Below are 21481 nucleotides of genomic sequence, written 5' to 3'. Positions count from 1 at the left end.
AAGATTGGTTCCACAGTTGCTGCATATTTGTATATCTGCACATCCTAACCCTATTCCAATGATGCTCTATTAGTTTGAGATGTAGTGACATTTGACATTTGAGTATAGTGGACTTTACAAGAAACCAGTTTGATATTATTTGAGCTTTGTGACATGGCATGCTGATCTTCTGGAAGTTACCATCAGCAAATGTATACACTGTGGTCATAAAGTGATGGACAGGGTTAGCAAAAATACTCAGATAGGCTGTGGCGCTTAAACGATGCTCAGTTGGTACTAAGGGGCCCAAAGTGTACCAGAAAATATAAAAAAACACCATTACACTACCTCCTCCATTCTAAACTAATTATATAAGGAAGGATGGATTCATGCTTTACGCCAAATTCTGACTCTACCATCTGAAAGCCTGAAATGTTTTTTTCAAAAATTGCCTCAGTTTTCTGTTCTTAGCTGCTCTGTAAACCGTAGAGATGCCAGAAGATCAGCAGTTTCTGAAATACTCATACCAGCCTGTCTGGCACCAGATTGCACTTAAATCACTTGTTTTTCCCCCATTTGCGATGCTAAGTTTGAACTTTAGCAGATCATCTTGACCATGTCTAAATGTACAGCTAGGTAAAAAATATTGATTTCTCGATCTTAATTGATTCTCATTTTTATGAACCAATATCGATTCCTAGATCCCAATAATCAATTAGTCATCCTGTTTTCAGTTGATGAACGAACAGAACATTGCGTGCCTTACATCCAATAAATTGCAATCATGTTTGTTCTTTGTTCATATGAAAAAGTCGCAGATTTCAAATTACGCCCACTTTGTTACGAAATTCAAAAACATAAAAATACCGTTTTTGGCAATGTGGCGTGATATCGCTCTGGCGCAGCTCAGCTCAAGAAAAGCATGCAAAGCACATTAACTGATCTTCTCTTCTACCTTAAAGGTGGGGTAAGTGCTTTCTGGTAACCACTGTTGATATTTCAATTATATATTTATATTTTCATAGCTCCGCCCCACACATACGTAACCTAGGCAACGACTATGGCAGAATCTGTGTAACTAATCCAGGTCGAATATTCAATGAAAAAGTCACCCCTTCATCACAAAAACACAAACCGTTCTCATGAACAACTCGATAGTACACGGGCATGACAGTCCAACTAATGAACATATTACAATTATGACAGAATTAGAGTTATAGTGATTACAAAAACACAAACCGTTCTCATGAACAACTCTATAGAACACAAGCACGACAGTCCAGCTAGCGACATATTACAATTATGACCGGATAAGGGTTATATAGATCATGAAAAGAGGAAACAAACATGTATTAGGAGTATAGTATCTTACTTGTCGGAGACATTGTGTGAGCTGATGCTTGAAGCACACGGTGAGGAGATTTAGATGCTCCATATGGTGTGGAAATGAACGGGTCTCTCTCATCGCTGAAGAGAGCCACAATACGATCGCAAATGGACTAACAAGCAAACATGACACAAGAGCATAGTGAAGCAAAAGCCAGCATATATTAGGCTAGTTCTCGGCTAATGTCCGTCATGTGCGACTCGTGTGTTTTGAATAATGACGTGCACAGAGCGAGAGCAAGCGACCATCAACACCATCTTCTGCACCATATTACATAGTCATTATATATGTTTTATGTTATTCAATATTTAATGCATGTTTTAATAAATCTGGCAAGTTTTTATGACAGCCACCATTAAAATGTTCATATTTCACATAACTTTATTATTATTATTTAAAAAAAATCTTGAGAGTAATTTAAGCATTTGCATGCAAATCAGTAATTTTTTACCTTCACTTACCTTCACCTTATAGTAGGCAACAACTGACTCCCATAGTTTACAGCATTAGTTCAGAGATTTGTTTTCCTTGACAAAATTTGCCTTGTATTTTGTGTGTGTGTGTGTGTGTGTGTGTGTGTGTGTGTGTGTGTGTGTGTGTGTGTGTGTGTGTGTGTGTGTGTGTCTGCATATTATGGGTGCATTATCATGCTTATATGTGGGACCCCTTTTGGGGTACAGTGTTGCACATGATCCTCAGAATGGATTCGGTAGTCCTTGACAGTGAAGTGCTCATCAAGCAGGTAATGTTATGATATTGCAGCCCAAACCATCATCCCGTACTTCACTCTGGGCACGCAACAGCCTGGGTGTTATGCCTCATGTTTCATTGTCCGCTGCCCAAGATTTGCAGTGTTGGCACCAATGAAACTGACATTTGGCATTGGCACGAGTCACCGAAGGTGTGGCTATAGCAGCCCGACCAAGAATATTGACTCTGTGGAGCCCCCGACAAACAGTTTTGGTGAAAACAGGAGAGTTGTTCTCTGTTGTGTCTGTTTTGTCAAGTATTCTCATAAGAGCAGTGCAAATGAGTTAAATAACATCTTAAATTAACTTAAAAAGTTGTGAGAAAATTAGATGATCGCAACAGCATGTCAGGTCTTAAATATGCACTCTTAAAGAAGCCCTGTATAACTAGGATGGGAAATACAGAAAAGGTGCAGTCTTGTTTTCAAAGACAATGATGACTGGAGTGTCTGAGGACACATCTGTGCAACTGTATCAATTTGAACCTGAGTCGGACCCGGGACAAGATGACAGCTCTAACAAAATTTGACAATTAAGGCACGAACAGGATGATTCTGAATGGATGGTTGGTTAATGTAATGTCACGTTGATCTATCTTTATGTACTGGCAGGGTAACATTAGCATGAATGCTAACGATGTGTTTACTAATATTAGTTCATTGACAGATTGATATTACACCTAATGCTAATAAAAACTTTTTTTTCTGTTTGTCAGTGATGCGTAACTGTAATAACTGTCACAACACGATTTTTTTGACAGTAACAGACACCATTGTAAACCATCTACAAAAGTAAGCTTTGTGTAGTTACCACGCCCATGTTAAAGGGGGGGTGAAACACTCAGTTTCAGTCAGTGTCATGTCAATCTTGAGTACCTATAGAGTAGCATTGCATCCTGCATATCTCCGAAAAGTCTTTATTTTTTTTATAATTATATAAGAAAGATGCGCTGTTCCGAGTCTTTCCGAAAAAAGCCGAGCGGGTGGGGGCGTGTCGTGTGAGCGGAGCTAAATAATGACGTGTGCGCGCTGCTGCTATTGTGTTGAGTTGAGTGCGTCGTAAAGCTGTGTCATCCCTAACAGTGGGAAAAAAACTTTATTCAAAATAAAAATATGGCTTTTAATCAGATACAGCCATACATCTATGATCCGGAATCAGACCCAGAGGCTGCAGTTGAACAGGAGCAGCAGCAAAAACGACTAGAGCAGGACGTCTCTATGTGGTACAAGTTATACACTAACTATATAATATGCTTAGCGGCTTGTTGTTTACATATTTATACTTGAATTATATCGTCGTATTTTTGTCTTTGAAGGTGTACATGTGGGAAGTGCAGTTGTGCACGTGTGTGTGTGTGTGTGTGTGTGTGTTTACGCGTGGTTTGTGTAGACAATTGTAACGTTAGTAAGCGGACTGGTTTTGCACGGGAGGCTAAGTTAGTGTTTACATAAAAAGACACGGAATAGTAGCGCATTTGAATGAAGAAGCGCGCTTATTTAGTTCAACATATTTCCCCACTCTTTGTGTATTGTTGTTTGGAGTGCTTTTACAATACACAAACATAAAGTTACACATATAGTGGCCAGCTAAACAAATGTACATGAACTACACATCGCATGCTCCATTGATCAATTAACTATACGTGATCATGTTTGGGCTACTTGATGAGCATAGGGAAAAACACAGACATTTGAAGCAGTCTTACTCACAGCCTGCGGTTCTAACGTTGGGACCTTTATCGTTGGGACTGCTCCATCCTTCAGCATTAGGCGATTGGAAAATCCGGCGTCGAGCTGGGCCTTGTTTATGAAACAGTCGGCACCGAAATGCAGCGAACAGATATAAACATTCGCGCAACTCAGTTGCTGATCCGGAAAAGCAAATTACATCCACTGTTGCCTTAACGCGGGGTTTTTGGGGAATCTGTGCAGGACTGTCTTGGTCTGGCAACCAAAAACGCACTTTTTTGGTGACATTGTAATTGTGCACATCACCTGTGCAGCGCATCCTACAAGCCAGCGCTTTGATGGGCGTAGCCTGTTACTTTCGCTCTCTCCCTCTCTCTCTCTCACGCTCTTCCGGTAGAATTGTCCGTAAGGCCCATACAAGGAAATTCCGCCCCCATTAACGTCAAGGGGACGCATGATCGCAAAAAACTTGCCGAAACTTATGACTAACCGGAAGTAGTATTTTTGACAAAGAAATACTCCCATCAAACGTCCACCTTAACTTTTGAAACTTTGTCCATGTTTAGTATGGGAATCCAAGTCTTTAACAGTGTAAAAAGATCAGTATGCATGAAACAGCATTTCACCCCCCCTTTAACTTTCTCAACAGCGTACACAGTTTGTAATAACGCAATAACCATAACGCCTTGTTCATTATAAACGTGGGATTATGAATTATTCTGAGAACGTCATATATAAGCATGCCATAATGTCATTTAACTTACCCTGTAAACTTTAGCCGCAGTCATCGTGACGTGTGCAAGCGTTTCAAACTACACTCAATTCTTCTGGAGGGGCAGCAGGAACATAAATAGTTGGTACCGATCCGTTATTCAGGAGCATCTTCTTAGCAAAACCTGCTTTATACTGACCCTCATTTATAAAGCAGTCTGGTGAGAAATGCTTCGCAGTTCGCACAAACATAAAAGCATCTATGTTGATCAGGGTGTATTTCCTTTGAAAACAAAACTCAGCCACTCCAGCGATTCGGATTTAGGAACATCAGAATGACTGCTGTGTTCGTTATTACACTAAAGAACAGAACACCACAATCGCTTAGACGCCATTCTGCTCCAGCGTATCAACAATGGCAGACTATGATGACCGCTCGCTCAGGGCGGGTCTGAGTCATGGGAGGGGTGTCTGACCGTGTGAAGCCACACGGACGAACGACTTGAATTGGGATGGGAAAACATAAGGAGAAAAAAAAAAAAAACACTGGATGGATTTTTATCATTATAGGATGGTGGTGTACAGGCACTGCCAACACACATTTCCATACAATCAACTTGTAAAAGTGCATGTACCATTATATGACCCTTTTAAGACAAGTTTGTCAAGAGGTCATTTAGGGAAAAAATATGTTGTTTTGTATAGAGCTGTTGATCTTGAAGCTAAGTAGGAAATTGAATCAAGGATTTGCATTCTGAAATCATGAGTTGCATCACTGGTACACTATGTATTTTGCCTCGGAAACAAGACCACAGTTTTACTTGGCTCACACACATGCCCTCTTACTCACCCACTTTTATGGCAACATTTGTGTGTGGGCATGAAGATTGTGATTTGGTTCAACAGGATACTCAGCGGTTGGATCTCTGGAGCCATGAATGTCCAAGTAAAAGTGTTCTTGTTAGACTTCCTGCTGTGTGCCCCGAGTCCTCATCTGTTGAATTTTCTCCCCAATCTTCTTCAAATCTTTTCATGTTCGCTTCTTCCCATCTCCCAATAGAATCCTGGGAAATCTGCACAGAGCCGCCCACCTTGGGTGGACATCAAGGACGAAGACAGTCTCCCATCTATCCTGCCATTAATGTCGGTACTTTTTCGAGTTGAATCATTCGCCGTTGTTTTTCTTTGAGACGTTTTCTTTTTAGCCCTTTTTTTCTGCGTTGCTTTGGCTTTTAATGAAAGCAAGAATTGTAATAATTCGAATGAAGTTATCCAGTTCGACAGTGAAAAGTTCACATTGTGTAACCGCTTTTCCAGTTCATGGAAGCAGGGCCCTTGTTTTTGCATTCCCCTCCTCAGGATGTGGTTCTCTGTGCTTGTATATGCTACGAGGAAGGGATAGCAGGAGCTTGCGGTGGTGCTTTTGCTATTTGGCAGATTGGAGGAGAGAGGCATCAGGAGAGTGAGTTGGAGTTTCTCTCATGACAAAACAATTATTTCAGTTGCTCCGTTCTAATTTGCAAGTGGGAGCCTTTTCCTACAGTTTCTTTCGTTCTCACTTTTGCTCTAAGTTAGCCAGGAAAGTTATGTCTTTATAAGAATCTTAATAAGAAGTGCAGCTCGGCTGTATGAGTCACATACAATGTAGAATTTCAATTTGAAAATGATAATGGCTCAGTGTATTTGTTCTTCCAGTGTTGTCATATGTTTATGGTGAGTTTCTCTCACCGCAAAGCTTGACAGTGAGAGTCTGAATGACGCCACATGTTTTGAGGCAGTTTGGGAATTTGTCTGTGGTCCTTCCATTTGATTTAGTGCTCGGTTTGCAAAACGAAGTTTATATCAGCCGCTCAGAGCTGCCATAACACCTATCCAGAGGTCATAAGGTTAGGCTCCAAGAACGAGTGGTGATGTAATGTGTGGTTTCTTACAGCAAGAGAGAGTGTGAAAAAAAATATATGGTACTATTTGGAAAGTCATCGGTTCAAACCCTGGAAGGGGTGTTTCATGAACTGGAAGGTGACTTGTATCCTCTGTCAAAGCAAGATTAACGGTTCCTTGAGTGATTCACATCCTGTGCTGTGGTCTGATGTCGGTCAAGCGGGAAGGATCCTTCATTGTTGCATAGCAGAAAAGCGATGCGGGTGCACAGTCAGCATCATATCATCACAACTGAGAGGGCAGACGGATCTTCCATTTCCTTTTAATGTACTCTGAAACACCTTGAGAAGGTGTCTAGCTTAAATTGGATCTGTATTTAGTCATGCATGCTATACACCACAGTTTAAAAAATGGGGCTCTGTAAGAATTTTTTTTGAAAGATGTATTTGAAAAGTATCTTACCCTCACCAAGGCTACATTTAGTTGATCAAAAATACATAATAAAACAGTAATGTTGTGAAACATTATTACAATTAAAATAACTTTTCTATTTTATTATATTTTAAATGTAATTTATTCCTGTGATTGCAAAGCTGAATTTTCAGTCCAACATGCTGATTTGGTGCTCAAGAGACATTTATTTTTATTATCAATTCTAAAAACGGTTATGCTGTTATGCTAATATTTTTAATGAAAACTGATATTTTTTTCCAGAATTCTTAGATGAATATAAAGTTCAAAACAACAGTGTATACAGTCTTGTTCAAAATAATAGCAGTACAATGTGACTAACCAGAATAATCAAGGTTTTTAGTATATTTTTTATTGCTACGTGGCAAACAAGTTACCAGTAGGTTCAGTAGATTGTCAGAAAACAAACAAGACCCAGCATTCATGATATGCACGCTCTTAAGGCTGTGCAATTGGGCAATTAGTTGAAAGGGGTGTGTTCAAAAAAATAGCAGTGTCTACCTTTGACTGTACAAACTCAAAACTATTTTGTACAAACATTTTTTTTTCTCTGGGATTTAGCAATCCTGTGAATCACTAAACTAATATTTAGTTGTATGACCACAGTTTTTTAAAACTGCTTGACATCTGTGTGGCATGGAGTCAACCAACTTGTGGCACCTCTCAGCTGTTATTCCACTCCATGATTCTTTAACAACATTCCACAATTCATTCACATTTCTTGGTTTTGCTTCAGAAACAGCATTTTTGATATCACCCCACAAGTTCTCAATTGGATTAAGGTCTGGAGATTGGGCTGGCCACTCCATAACATTAATTTTGTTGGTTTGGAACCAAGACTTTGCCCGTTTACTAGTGTGTTTTGGGTCATTGTCTTGTTGAAACAACCGTTTCAAGGGCATGTCCTCTTCAGCATAGGGCAACATGACCTCTTCAAGTATTTTAACATATGCAAACTGATCCATGATCCCTGGTATGCGATAAATAGGCCCAACACCATAGTAGGAGAAACATGCCCATATCATGATGCTTGCACCTCCATGCTTCACTGTCTTCAATGTGTACTGTGGCTTGAATTCAGAGTTTGGGGGTCATCTCACAAACTGCCTGTGGCCCTTGGACTCAAAAAGAACAATTTTACTCTCATCAGTCCACAAAATGTTCCTCCATTTCTCTTTAGGCCAGTTGATGTGTTCTTTGGCAAATTGTAACCTCTTCTGCACATGCCTTTTTTTTAACAGAGGGACTTTGCGGGGGATTCTTGAAAATAGATTAGCTTCACACAGACGTCTTCTATCTGTCACAGTACTTACAGGTAACTCCAGACTGTCTTTGATCATCCTGGAGGTGATCATTGGCTGAGCCTTTGCCATTCTGGTTATTCTTCTATCCATTTTGATGGTTGTCTTCCGTTTTCTTCCACGTCTCTCTGGTTTTGCTCTCCATTTTAAGGCATTGGAGATCATTTTAGCTGAACAGCCTATCATTTTTTGCACCTCTTTATAGGTTTTCCCCTCTCTAATCAACTTTTTAATCAAAGTACCCTGTTCTTCTGAACAATGTCTTGAACGACCCATTTTCCTCAGCTTTCAAATGCATGTTCAACAAGTGTTGGCTTCATCCTTAAATAGGGGCCACCTGATTCACACCTGTTTCTTCACAAAATTGATGACCTCAGTGATTGAATGCCACACTGCTATTTTTTTGAACACACCCCTTTCAACTAATTCAACTAATTGCCCAATTGCACAGCCTTAAGAGCGTGCATATCATGAATGCTGGGTCTCATTTGTTTTCTGAGAATCTACTGAACCTACTGGTAACTTGTTTGCCACGTAGCAATAAAAAAAATATACGAAAAACCTTGATTATTCCGGTTAGTCACATTGTACTGCTATTATTTTGAACAAGACTGTATATATATATATATATAGTTTTTTTTCCCTTTTTTTTCACAAAAAAAAAAAAAAAATTATATATATATATATATATATATATATATATATATATATAAATATTTTTTTTTTCTGTGAAAAAAAGGGAAAAAAAACTATATATATATATATATATATATATATAATTTATTTTTTTATTCACAGAAGAAAGAAAGTCTAGCATTTTGATGGTGACCCATCTGTACTTCTGGATGTATGCTGAAAGAATGGTGCAGATATCAGCCTCGTAATGAAACAGCGGATCAAAGCTCAGGGCAGATGTGTTTTTACAGCCTCCTCTCCCTTTGGGGAGAGCCACAGTGTTTATGGACATAACTTTATCCTTTCTTTGTTCCTCTCCTATCTCCATTTCTCACGGTTTCCAAAAGTAAGCCACACAACACTGTCATTTCAGGGCTTCTTTGCCAAACTCATTGTCATCTAATCTGGTTTGTATCCACAGAAACAAAGAGGTGGATTTCTGGAGTGGTTATGGTTTATAGATACTCTTCATGTAAGTGCTCTGGTTTAAATGGTTGGAGTGTTATTCTGACAGGTACTTGGTAAATGGTAAATGGACTGCATTTATATAGCGCTTTTATCCAAAGCGCTTTACATTTTTGCCTCACATTCACCCAGTCATACACCGACGGCGATGTCAACCATGTAAGGCGCCATCCAGCTCGTCGGGAGCAGCTGGGGTTAGGTGTCTTGCTCATGGACACTTCGACACTTGGTCAGGTGGAACCGGGGATTGAACCACCAACCTTTTGGTTTGTAAACAACCTACATGAACCACTGAGCCACTGCCGCCCCTTAGGTACTTAGAGAAGACATAGACCATTTGTGTATTTTATCACTAAGAGAAATAAAAGGTTGCATCCATTGAACAGGCAAATGTTTTTCCTCATGTTGTATAGGGCAGTGCTTCTCAAACCTGTCCTGGGGACCCCCACCACTGCACACTTTGTGTGTCTCCTTCAGCTAACACACCTGATTTAACTCATCAGCCCATTAACACAGAATGCTGGACTTAAATTGGGTGTGCCTGATAAGGGAGATGGGGGTCCTCAGGACAGGTTTGAGAAGCACAGGTATAGGGTGACAGGCATTGTAAGGTGTCTAAGCTTTAGTTTCTCTTCATTTCTTCATGGTTTTAGTTTAGTTCAAACAACCAACTGAAACAAAGCTTTCAAGTAAGCAAGCGTGTGTCATGTTAGGCTCAACTCTCATCAAAGGCATCATCTTTGTGATGGCAGCAATGTTACAATAATGATGTTCGGACTTTCCATGATGGTAAATAAGTTGTGAGGGTGCTGCTGTGGTTTGCTTTAGCCTCTTCAAGCATAAAATTATATGTTTTATCTAAATTTAAAAAAATTATACATTTATATTTTACATTTTTATTTTATTTGAAATTATCATACATGTATTACAATTATTATAAATGATATATAAAATTATTATATATTATAATATATAAAATAATTTGAACTACAATGCCTTACTGCTAAAACTTTATAATAAAAATATCAAGGATTCAAATGCTTCTTACAACAATAAAGGTTTTATATTATTATATATATTTATATTATATTATTTATTTTAATAAAATTAAAAAGCACTCTAAAATTATATATATAGGACAGGAACAGTTCATATAAAATATTTTTTATTCAAATGCAAGTCAGTTTTTTTTTACAATCATAAAACACTCAAAAACATTTAGTAAACGTGTTAGAACATGGCAGGAACAGGAAGAGCAGTCACTGGGAATCTGTGGGAAGAAAACTGGTATCAGTAGGCTTTCCAGTTCATTAAATGGCAATCTTTTACTAATATTCATGTTTGAAAAGTTACATCAAAAACAGCTCTACTTCGATTTAACTCATTAAACAAATTAGCACAATCCTAGCCACATATGACAGCGGTGCCACGTCACGCTATTCGTTTGGCAGGAGGTGAAACTTCCATGGTGGCTTTGTAAAAGGTACATTTAAAAAAAAAAGTGACATGACGTAAAGTGAAGGCCAAATATGGCCGGGAATTTGTCCTCTGCATTTAACCCATCCAAGTTAATGCACTCAAATTAGGAGCAGAGAGCAGTGAATACACACACAAACCGTGGACACGCACAACTGGAGCAGTAGGCAGTCATTTTTACAGCGATGGACGGGGAGCGATTGGGGTTAGGTGCCTTGCTCAAGGGCACCTCAGTCATTTCCTGCCGGTATTGAGAATAAAACCTGCAACCTTTGAGTTACCTGTCTGACTATCTAACCATTAGGCCATGATGCCTCTATATACATCACACCCTCAGAAAGTTTTCTCTCACAACAGAACACAAAATGACAGTTAAAAAATGTATCAAGTATTAACCGGTTTGGCACAGACTACCCAACATTGAGTTACATTGACCCAGCGCTGGGTACAGTGCATCCGGAAAGTATTCACAGCGCTAAACTTTTTACACATTTTGTTGTTACAGCCTTTTTCCAAAATTGATTAAATTATTATTTTTCTCAATAAAATAATACCCGATATCGACAATGTGAAAAAAGTTTGTTTGAAAATGCAAATGTATTAAATAAAAAAACAAAAAAATATGTACATAAGTATTCACAGCATTTGCCATGACACTTAAAATTGAGCTCAGGTGCATCCTGTTTCCTCTGATCGTTTCCTCTGATCATCCTTGAGATGTTTCTACAACTTGATTGGAGTCCACCTGTAGTAAAAACATTTGATTGGACATGATTTGGAAAGGTACACACCTGTCTATATTAGGGGTGACCTTGAATAGTCGAAGATTCGATGCATCGATATGCGGAGCCTGATTCGACCACCGATCTCACGGTCGAATCTTCGCGGTTGTTATGAAACGAGGATCATACCATTTTGGCAATATGGGGGTGCTCAATATTTTAAAGACGTGTCGCGGCGCTGAGCTGAGCTGAGCATCGGTGTGCGACCCCTTTAAGGGCGCTGAGCTTCGCACCGTGCCTTTAAAATTAGAACACGTTCAGTGAGTGTACACAAACCGGCGGCAGCATTCAGCGCCTGTCAGCGGCCACTCGGGAAGTTGTTTAAAATCCTGCTGCACCACAGAGCGCTTTCGTGCAGCTCATCTGTCAGTCAATTCAAAATTGAGCTCGCGTGTATATAATGTGCGCGTCAGGTGTCGGTGTGAGTGAGATCCTGAGGTGCGCGGGGCTGGGCTTCGTGTCCTTCACGATCGGCTTCAGAACGTGCATGTAAACGCACTCAAAGTGTTCTTTTCCTCTCTAGGCAGGTATTTTTTTAGGTGTATTTATCAAAATGTTCTTTTATATATTTGTGTGATGTTCTGTATTTCGATCGCGGCTTTAACATGTTATGAGAAAATGGTTTATTAATGTTTATCCACCACATTACCTTTTAGGCTATTTAAACCTAAATTAGAAAGCCATTGTCAGTTCGTCTGTCAGTTGGCAGGCAGTTTTGGTCGCTTTATTTAAAGTTGTTGCTGTGTGCAGTGTGTAAAGGAAAATAAAAATAGTTTTACCCTCCTGCTGACAGTGTCGTGCCCCTCCCACCCATTCACACACACAGATGATTCGACTATCAGTCGACCATAGAGAGATTCGACAATTCTGATTCGATTGTCTAAATCCTTAGTCGAGGACAGCCCTAGTCTATATAAAGTCCCAAAGTTAACAGTGGTTGTCAGAGCACAAATCAAGCCATTAAGTCCAAGGAATTGTCTTTAGACCTCAGAGACAGGATTGTATTGAGGCACAGATCTGGGGAAGGGTACAGAAAAATGTCTACAGCATTGAAGGTCCCAGTAAGCACAGTGGCCTTCATCATCTGTAAATGGAAGAAGTTTGGAACCACCAGGGCTCTTCCTAGAGCTGGCTGCCCAGCCAAACTAAGCAATTGGGGGAGAAGAGCCTTAGCCTTAGAGCCTTAGCCTTAGCATTTCCCTGTGGAGAAAGGAGGACCATCCAGAAGAACAACCATCTCTGCAGCACTGCACCAATCTGGCCTGTATGGTAGATTGGCCAGACGAAAGCCACTCCTCACTAAAAGCCCACCTGATGTTTGCCAAAAGACACCTGAAGGACTCTCAGACCACGAGAAACAAAATTCTCTGGTCTGATGAAACACAGATTGAACTATTTGGCCTGAATGGCAAGCTACATCTCTGGAGGAAACCAGGCACTGCTCATCACCTGGCCAATACCATCATTACAGTGAGGCACGGTGGTGGCAGCATCATGCTGTGGGGATGTTTTTCAGCGGCAGGAACTGGGAGATTAGTCAGGATCCAGGGGAAGATGAATGCAGCAATATACCATCCTTGATGAAAACCTGCTCCAGAGCACTCTGGATGTCAGACTAGGGCGAAGGTTCCTCTTCAAACAGAACAATGACCTTAAGCACACAGCCAAGATAAAAGTGTGAGTGTGTGTCACAGTGTGTGTGTCAGTGTGAGATGACAGTAAGACTGGCTATGGGACATCTCTGTGAATGTCCTTGAGTGGCCCAGCCAGGAGCAGACTTGAACCAGATTGAACATCTCTGGAGAGATCTGAAAATGGCTGTACACCAATGCTCTCCATCCAATCTGATGGAGCTTGAGAGGTCCTGCAAAGAATAATGGGAGAAATTGCCCAAAACTGGGTGTACCAAGCTTTTAGTGCCAAATGTGCTTCAACAAAGTATCGAGCAAAGGCTGTGAATACTTATGTAACATATGAGTATTCACATATAAGTACATATAGTACATATGAGTATTCACATATGTATTCATAAGTATTCGCATATGAGTACATATTAGTTTTTTTTGTGTGTGAAAATTTCAAACAAACTTCCTTTTACTTTGTCATTATGGGATATTGTTTGTAGAATTGAGGGATTTTTATTTTATTTTATTTTATTTTGGTATAAGGCTGTAACATAACAAAATGTGGAAAAAGAGAAGCGTAAATGCTTTCTGGATTCACTATAGGTGTGCGAGAGGGTTTATCATTTGTATTGACAGTAAAAATTACCCTGCTGCTAAGTTACACCATACCTATCCAACACCTGGTTAAAAATATAAAAAACAACCCAATGAAATGACTCAAGAGGCAAGCAAAACAAAACAAAAAAACCCCAACATTTTTAGAGTCTAGGATTATGCTTGCGCTCCCACTCTCCTGCATTAGTATGCGTATGAATGGAAGTGAATGAGAAACAGTCTAGTGTGACCGCACATTTACTCATATTGACTACTTGTTGTCACTTGTTGGGACAGTCCTCTTACAGAAACGTAAGTTAAGTGCTTTGCTCAAGGGCGTTATGGTCACAGGCAAACTAGTTCACGGATCACCTCTTCCTAACTGATCTTTTTCCTGATCCATAACTTCACCTCCACTACCCGCATTGTGGGCATTCAAGTGCTTGTGTAACAGTGATCTGTCTAACGGCTAATGAGTCCAGATCACGGGAATAGTGGTATATATTTGTTTGTTTACTAGTACAGATGAGCCATTGTAAGAGTGTCCTTTAAGCGTGCCAGCTCTTATAGCATCAACTCAACCTTATTTAATGGTTGATTATGTATGATTGAGCTTATGGAAATGTGAAGGGTGAATGAGTATGTTAAGACTGACTCATTTCCTTTTAAAAATGACTTGTAGTTGATATGTCACTTTGTAGCTTACATTTTCAACAATTATTTAGTGTGAAGACAAATAGATGCTATTTTAAAGTGTTTATGTCAAGTGTATGTGGGCTGCAGTCATCATTACTGGATTCGGCCTGAATTTGTTTCACTTTTAACCAAGTGTTTATATGCAATGGTCACTGCTTTTGTAATTGTAGAGGTCATGACGCTGTGCCCAAAAATAATTTATGAGAATTGTTGTTGTTTTTGTGTGTGTGTGTGTGTGTGTGTGTGTGTGTGTGTGTGTGTGTGTGTGTGTGTGTGTGTGTGTGTGTGTGTGTGTGTTTGAAAGAGTTATTTTATGCTTACAACTAAGGCTGCATTTAAAAAAAAAAACATTTTCTATTTAATATATATTAAAATGTACTACTCCAGTCTTTAGCTTCACATGATCCAGCAATCTTTCTAATATGTTGATTAGCTGGTCAATTATTTTTCTTTATTATCAATGTTACCCAGAAAAACAAACACTTCTCGAACTTGCTGTATAATTTAATGGTTTTAAACAGACCTTCCTCAGACAGGTACAATACATATTTCAATTATTTATTATTATTATTATAACTTAAAAAACAACAACATTTTTTTAGGATTCTTTAAATATAAAGATCAAATTCAAAATAACAGCAATTATATATACAGCTCTGAAAAAAAATAAGAGAACACTTAACATTGAATAATCAATGTTAAGTGGTCTCCTAATATATGTGGTCTCTTATATACAGTGAGGAAAATAAGTATTTAAATACCCGGCTATTTTGCAAGTTCTCCCACTTAGAAATCATAGAGGGGTCTGAAATTGTCATCATAGGTGCATGTCTACTGTGAGAGACATAATCTGAAAAATAAATCCAGAAATCACAATATATGATTTTATAAAAATTTATTTGTATGATACAGCTGCAAATAAGTATTTGAACACCTGAGAAAATCAATGTTAATATTTGGTACAGTAGTCTTTGTTTGCAATTACAGAGGTCAAACGTTTCCTGTAGTTTTTCACCAGGTTTGCACACACTGCAGGAGAGATTTTGGCCCACTCCTCCACACAGATCTTCTCTAGATTTGTCAGGTTTCTGGCCTGTTGCTGAGAAACACGGAGGTTGAGCTCCCTCCAAAGATTCTCTATTGGTTTTAGGTCTGGAGACTGGCTAGGCCACGCCAGAACCTTGATATGCTTCTTACAGAGCCACTCCTTGGTTGTCCCGGCTGTGTACTTCAGGTCATTGTCATGTTGGAAGTCTTGCCCCATCCCAGCCTTGACCCATCTTCAATGCTCTAACTGAGGGAAGGAGATTGTTCCCCAAATCTCGCAATACATGGCCCCGGTCATCCTGTCCTTAATACAGTGCAGTCGCCCTGTCCCATGTGCAGAAAAACACCCCCAAAGCATGATGCTACCACCCCACAGTAGGGATGGTACTCATCATTCTTCTTCCTCCAAACACTTTTAGTGGAATTAGGACCAAAAAGTTATATTTTGGTCTCATCTGACCACGTGACTTTCTCCCATGACTTCTCTGGATAATCCAAAAGGTCATTGGCAAACTTAAGATGGGCCTAGACATGTGCTGGTTTAAGCAGGGGAACCTTTCGTGCCACACATAATTTTAAACCATGACATCTTGGTGTATTACCAACAGTAACCTTGGAAACGGTGGTCCCAGCTCTTTTCAGGTCATTGACCAGCTCCTCCCGTGTAGTTCTGGGCTGATTTCTCTCCTTTCTAAGGATCATCGAGACCCCTCGAGGTGAGATCTTACATAGAGCCCCAGTCCAAGGGAGATTGACAGTCATGTTTAGCTTCTTCCATTGTCTAATGATTGCTCCAGCAGTGGACCTTTTTTCACCAAGCTGCTTGGCAATTTCCCCATAGCCCTTTCCAGCCTTGTGGAGGTGTACAATTTTGTCTCTAGTTTCTTTGGACAGCTCTTTGGTCTTGGCCATGTTAGTAGTTGAATTCTTACTAATTGAATGGGGTGGACAGGTATCTTTATGCAGCTAACAATGTAAAACAGGTGCATCTAATTTAGGATAATAAATGGAGTGGAGGTGGACATTTTAAAGGCAGACTAACAGGTCTTTGAGGGTCAGAATTCTAACTGATAGACAGGTGTTCAAATACGTATTTGCAGCTGTATCATACAAATAAATAGTTAAAAATCATATATTGTGATTTCTTTTTTTTTTTTAGGTTTTTTTTTAGATTATGTCTCTCACTGTGGACATGCACCTATGATGACAATTTCAGACCCCTCCATGATTTCCAAGTGGGAGAACTTGCAAAATAGCAGGGTGCTCAAATACTTATTTTCCTCACTATATATATATTTATTCATTCTTGCTAAACAAAAGTATAGATTAGATTTAAAACAAAAATTGACCCCAAACTTTTGCACTAGATTTCTGCAAAAAAAAAAAAAAATTGTGTACATTCTATATTCCTTGTTCCCATAGACACACTGACTGCTCTCAGTTCCTTATTCAGCCAACAAATCACTTCTGACTTTCTGACCTAAATTTCTTTTCTTATCGCTCTTTCTCTTTCCCTTGTTCTTCTTTGAAGAGCAGAGAAGTACATGAGAGAGTTGCTTCTTGGGTGTTTCTCAGGGAAAGAAACACTGCTCCATTGTTGCTGTCTCTTTCATCTATTTTCCAGAGGTTTGTAAAATGCATATGAAGGCATTGAAATTCAAATGTTCTTCCTCCTCTATCCTCCATGTTTTTGTCGAACGTGTGTGTACCGTTCACGCTCACTGGGTGTGTTTATTTTCAGTGGACTTATCGTTAGTGAGTATGGGTGTGTTTTTGTGTGCTTGTGTGTCTGGATATCCCCCTAAAATCCATCCAGTCTTGGTTGCAGTGGGCTGAGGGACATGGTTAATAGTGGGGAGTTTCTGTATGCGAGGAAGAGAGAGTTCGACAGACAGTGGTCATGGATATACCGATGAGACAGCAGCTTGCTCTGACTTTGGAAAATAATTGTTTTTAAACATTCGATTTCTAAGGAATACTTGTCTCTGTTGGTGAAAACGCCTCGCAGACGCCTCACATGCTTTACTGTTCCCTGCACCTTAAAACAAACTACTAGCTATTGATCAGCCCATTTAGAGTCAAGCAGCATTGATTTATGTGCAATCCTGCTAAGCCTGTTTCTTTCAAACAGCTTGTGGGAACAGCTTTGACGGAATTGGTCCTTTCTATCTGTGGCTGGGTTTCCATTCCATCTTAGGGGTGGACGATACACCGCTAGACACGACAAACCGGGAGAAACTTGACAACCGGTAGACATTATTGTATCATTGTCTCTATCATGTTTACACTCACGTGAGGTTGCAGTCACAATAGTTTATCCTTTTTATAAGGGTTAAGTTAAAGTTCTTATGCTGCTATTATAGGTTCCTAATTTTGTTTTGAAGGTCTCCTACAACAGATTTAAGTGCATCAAAGGTCAAAAAACACTTATTTTCTCTAAATATACATTGCACATCACCACATTTTTAAAAGATTGTCGATGACTTTTAACCCTCCCTCCTTTCCGAGAGCCTACTCTTCTCTAATTGGTCAGATGGCCCAGTCTGTTCTCATTGGTTTGCTGTTTACAGTGTGTGCCAGAAACGAGACGGCCATGACCATAACTGAATTTAAAGGAACACACCACTTTTTTTGAAAATAGGCTCATTTTCCAACACCACTAAAGCTGAGTTTTATCTTTTTCGAATCCATTCAGCCGATCTCTGGCAGCAGTACTTTTAGTATAGCTTAGCATAATTAATTGATTCTGATGAGACCCTTAGCATCTCGCTAAAAAATGAACAGTTTCGCTATTTTTCCTATTTAAAACTTGACTCTTCTGTAGTTATATTGTGTACTAAGACAGACGGGAAAAAAAGTTGTATATACTCTCTTTTGTATACTATACTCTCATTCCTGCTAAATAATCAAGGAACTTTGCTGCCGTACCATGGGTACAGCAGGCACAATGATGTTGATTTTAAGACTCACTATGAAAAAATATGAGAGTATGAGAAATCCGCCTCTCATACTGCGCGATACTGAATTCTTTTCCAGTTGAATGGACAAATACAGACAAAAAATATGTCTAAATATCCTCGTAAACATAGATGGTTATGTCTTAAGTGTATGTAACATTTGCAAGGAAAACGCATGAGTATATTGTGTCCATGCAGCTCTTAAAGTGACAGCAGCCTAATATTCCTGCTGCCTTCTCTATAATAACTAATCAAACAACAAAAGACAAAGCTGTTCTTGACGGAATATCTTTTGTAACTATATGTTTTATTTGTTTTATTCATAATGTGCTGTTATTTTACATTTGATTGCAGTTTCTGTACCTGAATACCTTTTACGTGTTTACTTGTCTTTAATTATGCTTCTTATGCTAAATTTTATATTAGTTAGGCTAGTTGTTTTTGCTATGGTATTTTTAAAACATGGCCAAAGGTTCCTTGTGTAAGTGTTCTTTAGTCTGTTTAGTTTTTGGAAGTGTTTACGAAGAGAATTTGCTTTTGCTGAACAGAAAACGTTACAACGTCTTTTCGACATGAACACAACACAATCCATCTACCGTGTTTGAGAGCGGTTCAAAGTAGACGTTGTTCCCGTGCAGCCAATGAAGACCATAGGTGGGCATTTGTTACATTGTTTTGTATGTAAATTACGGAAGTAAGACTGGAATGACTGACAACTCGTTTCAACAGTTCAGAATCGATTCTATCTTTTTTTGGGAGACAATAACTTTATTGCGCACTGCGATCTTTAAAACTTTGTAGGCAGAACTTTTAAATTCACAAACAGCTATATAACACACTGCATGAAAAGGGAATATCTAAAAAAAGAAAAAAAGCATCATAGGGGCACTTTAATGTTCCAAGCGATTTAAAACTGTTTAAGAGCAATAAGACACGAAAGAGAACTCAATTTTGGTACTTGAGCATTGGTGTTATATTTGCAATCATGTATGTTTGTTATTCTTTTGTCAGTTTAATGTTCAAAGCTATTTTAAACCGATTAAGCGTGATAAGACACGAACGAGAACTTGATTCTAGCGATATGGTCATATCGCTGTCTCTGAGTCTGAATTTTAGAATTTCACATTAAAAAATGATGGATTTAAACAAAATCAAATACAGTTTCCAAAATGCACATAAAAACATGCACTCGCTTGAGGTGGATTAATGTTTTATGACATGCATTAAACAGTGAAAACACATGAACTAATCACAAATCTATTGGCAAATGCATTGGTTGCTAGCGCCATACTGTTTGAGATACAGGATAATGTTTTTTTGGGTTTTTTTTGGCTTGGAATCAAAAACTTCTCTTGAGATTTTGTAATACTTTTTGTCTTCATTATATATATATATATATATATATATATATATATATATATATATATATATATATATATATATATATATATATATATATATATATATATATATATATATATATATATATATATATATATATATATAAAAAGCACAGCATTACCAAATGGTCATCTGACAGGCTGCGCCACAATCACATGCTGCAAGATCCCTGCATGCAGTAGGTGTACCCTCCTTTTGTGAATCAAAACTAATTTTCAGCATGACTCGCTCACAACCCCTCAGCATTATCTATCGTCCTTGTTTCCATTTATCTTTGATGCATTCTTTTTGATTGTGTTGTAGTGTTGACTTCACCAATGGATGCACTTTAGGGTTCAAAACCTTTGGTTGCCATTTCATATCATTATCCAATAGGCCACACCACCCCTTTTTCATAAAAAGGCAGCATATATGAGTATATAGGGGCCCCTTCTTTAGGCCAGTGTTTGTGCACTTCATATGAAACATATCCCTCTGCAATTTCCTCATTTCGCTCTAATGACTTGACGGACCTTGTGCTTATCTGCCTAGTTCTATCCTAAAATAGAACTAATAGCCTATATACCTTGAACCTGTTCAGAGGCCGGTCAGTAAACCTACACTTTTATGAAATCCAATCAGTTTGGACTGGAATGATTGTTTTGTGTTGGTTAATCGCAGTTCAATGATCCTGTGGCCCTAAAGACGACAACCACAAGCACCCGCTCTGTTCTTGCTCAGTCAAGGATTGTTCTGTTGATAGAGCTTCATTAGGACTGTTGAAGGTGTATGTTGGTGGGATTCAATAAACTGCCTCGTCTCTTTATTCTTCTCAGCGCTGCCCAGTTAAGCATGGCTAGTACTAAAACAAGGACTTCAAAGTGTTTGTTAAACTATTCAGGTGGTCAAGCCAGGTCCTGATAAAAACACACACACACACACACACACACACACACACACACACACACACAAAGACAATGGGAATATTATTTTGGAAATTACATTTGTTTGATTTATTTGATTTATTTAAAATGTAATGTTTTGCTCAACAATGTGTCCAATTATACTGCATCTTGATGTCTTGACTTAAGATAGGTCTAGATAAGTGTCAGTTCTATATATATATATATACTACGTATGTGTGCATGGTTGTATTCACAACATTGCCCTTAAACGCAAAGCTACACACATTATTATATTTTGATGAACATGATCAGACATTTGAGTCAGAGAAAGGGAGAAAAAAGAGAGCTTTCTCTGAATTCTGGCAGTTGAACACAAGCTTTTTGCTTGTGTTTTTGCTTGGTCTCTTGGGTATGGCCGTCAAAACAAAACATTTCATGGATTTGTTCCCATGGCTACACCAAATATCTCCAAGTTCATTCATGTCAGTACAATGGACTTCTCTTAGAGTCCCTTAAAGGGTTAGTTCACCCAAAAAATGTATGTCATTAATGACTCAGCCTAATGTCGTTCCACACCCATAAGACCTCCGTTCATCTTCAGAACACGGTTTAAGATATTTTATATTAGTCCGAGAGCTTTTCTGTTCCTTTAATGAAAGTGTATGCACACTATACTGTCCATGTCCAGAAAGGTAATAAAAACATCATCAAA

At 38.8% G+C, this 21481-nt stretch overlaps 1 protein-coding gene across 2 annotated transcripts in view; it reads left to right on the top strand.

Moving 5' to 3' along the window:
- Positions 1-21481, top strand: part of slx4ip (SLX4 interacting protein) — a 61932-nt gene that overhangs the window by 38036 nt on the left and 2415 nt on the right. The window lies entirely within an intron of this gene.

This window comes from Pseudorasbora parva, chromosome 17 (genome assembly GCF_024679245.1).
Source record: "Pseudorasbora parva isolate DD20220531a chromosome 17, ASM2467924v1, whole genome shotgun sequence".
In the NCBI taxonomy this organism is placed as follows: Eukaryota; Metazoa; Chordata; class Actinopteri; order Cypriniformes; family Gobionidae; genus Pseudorasbora; species Pseudorasbora parva.
Note: the sequence above shows the minus strand (reverse complement) of the source record. Positions and strands in the feature narration are given on the sequence as shown.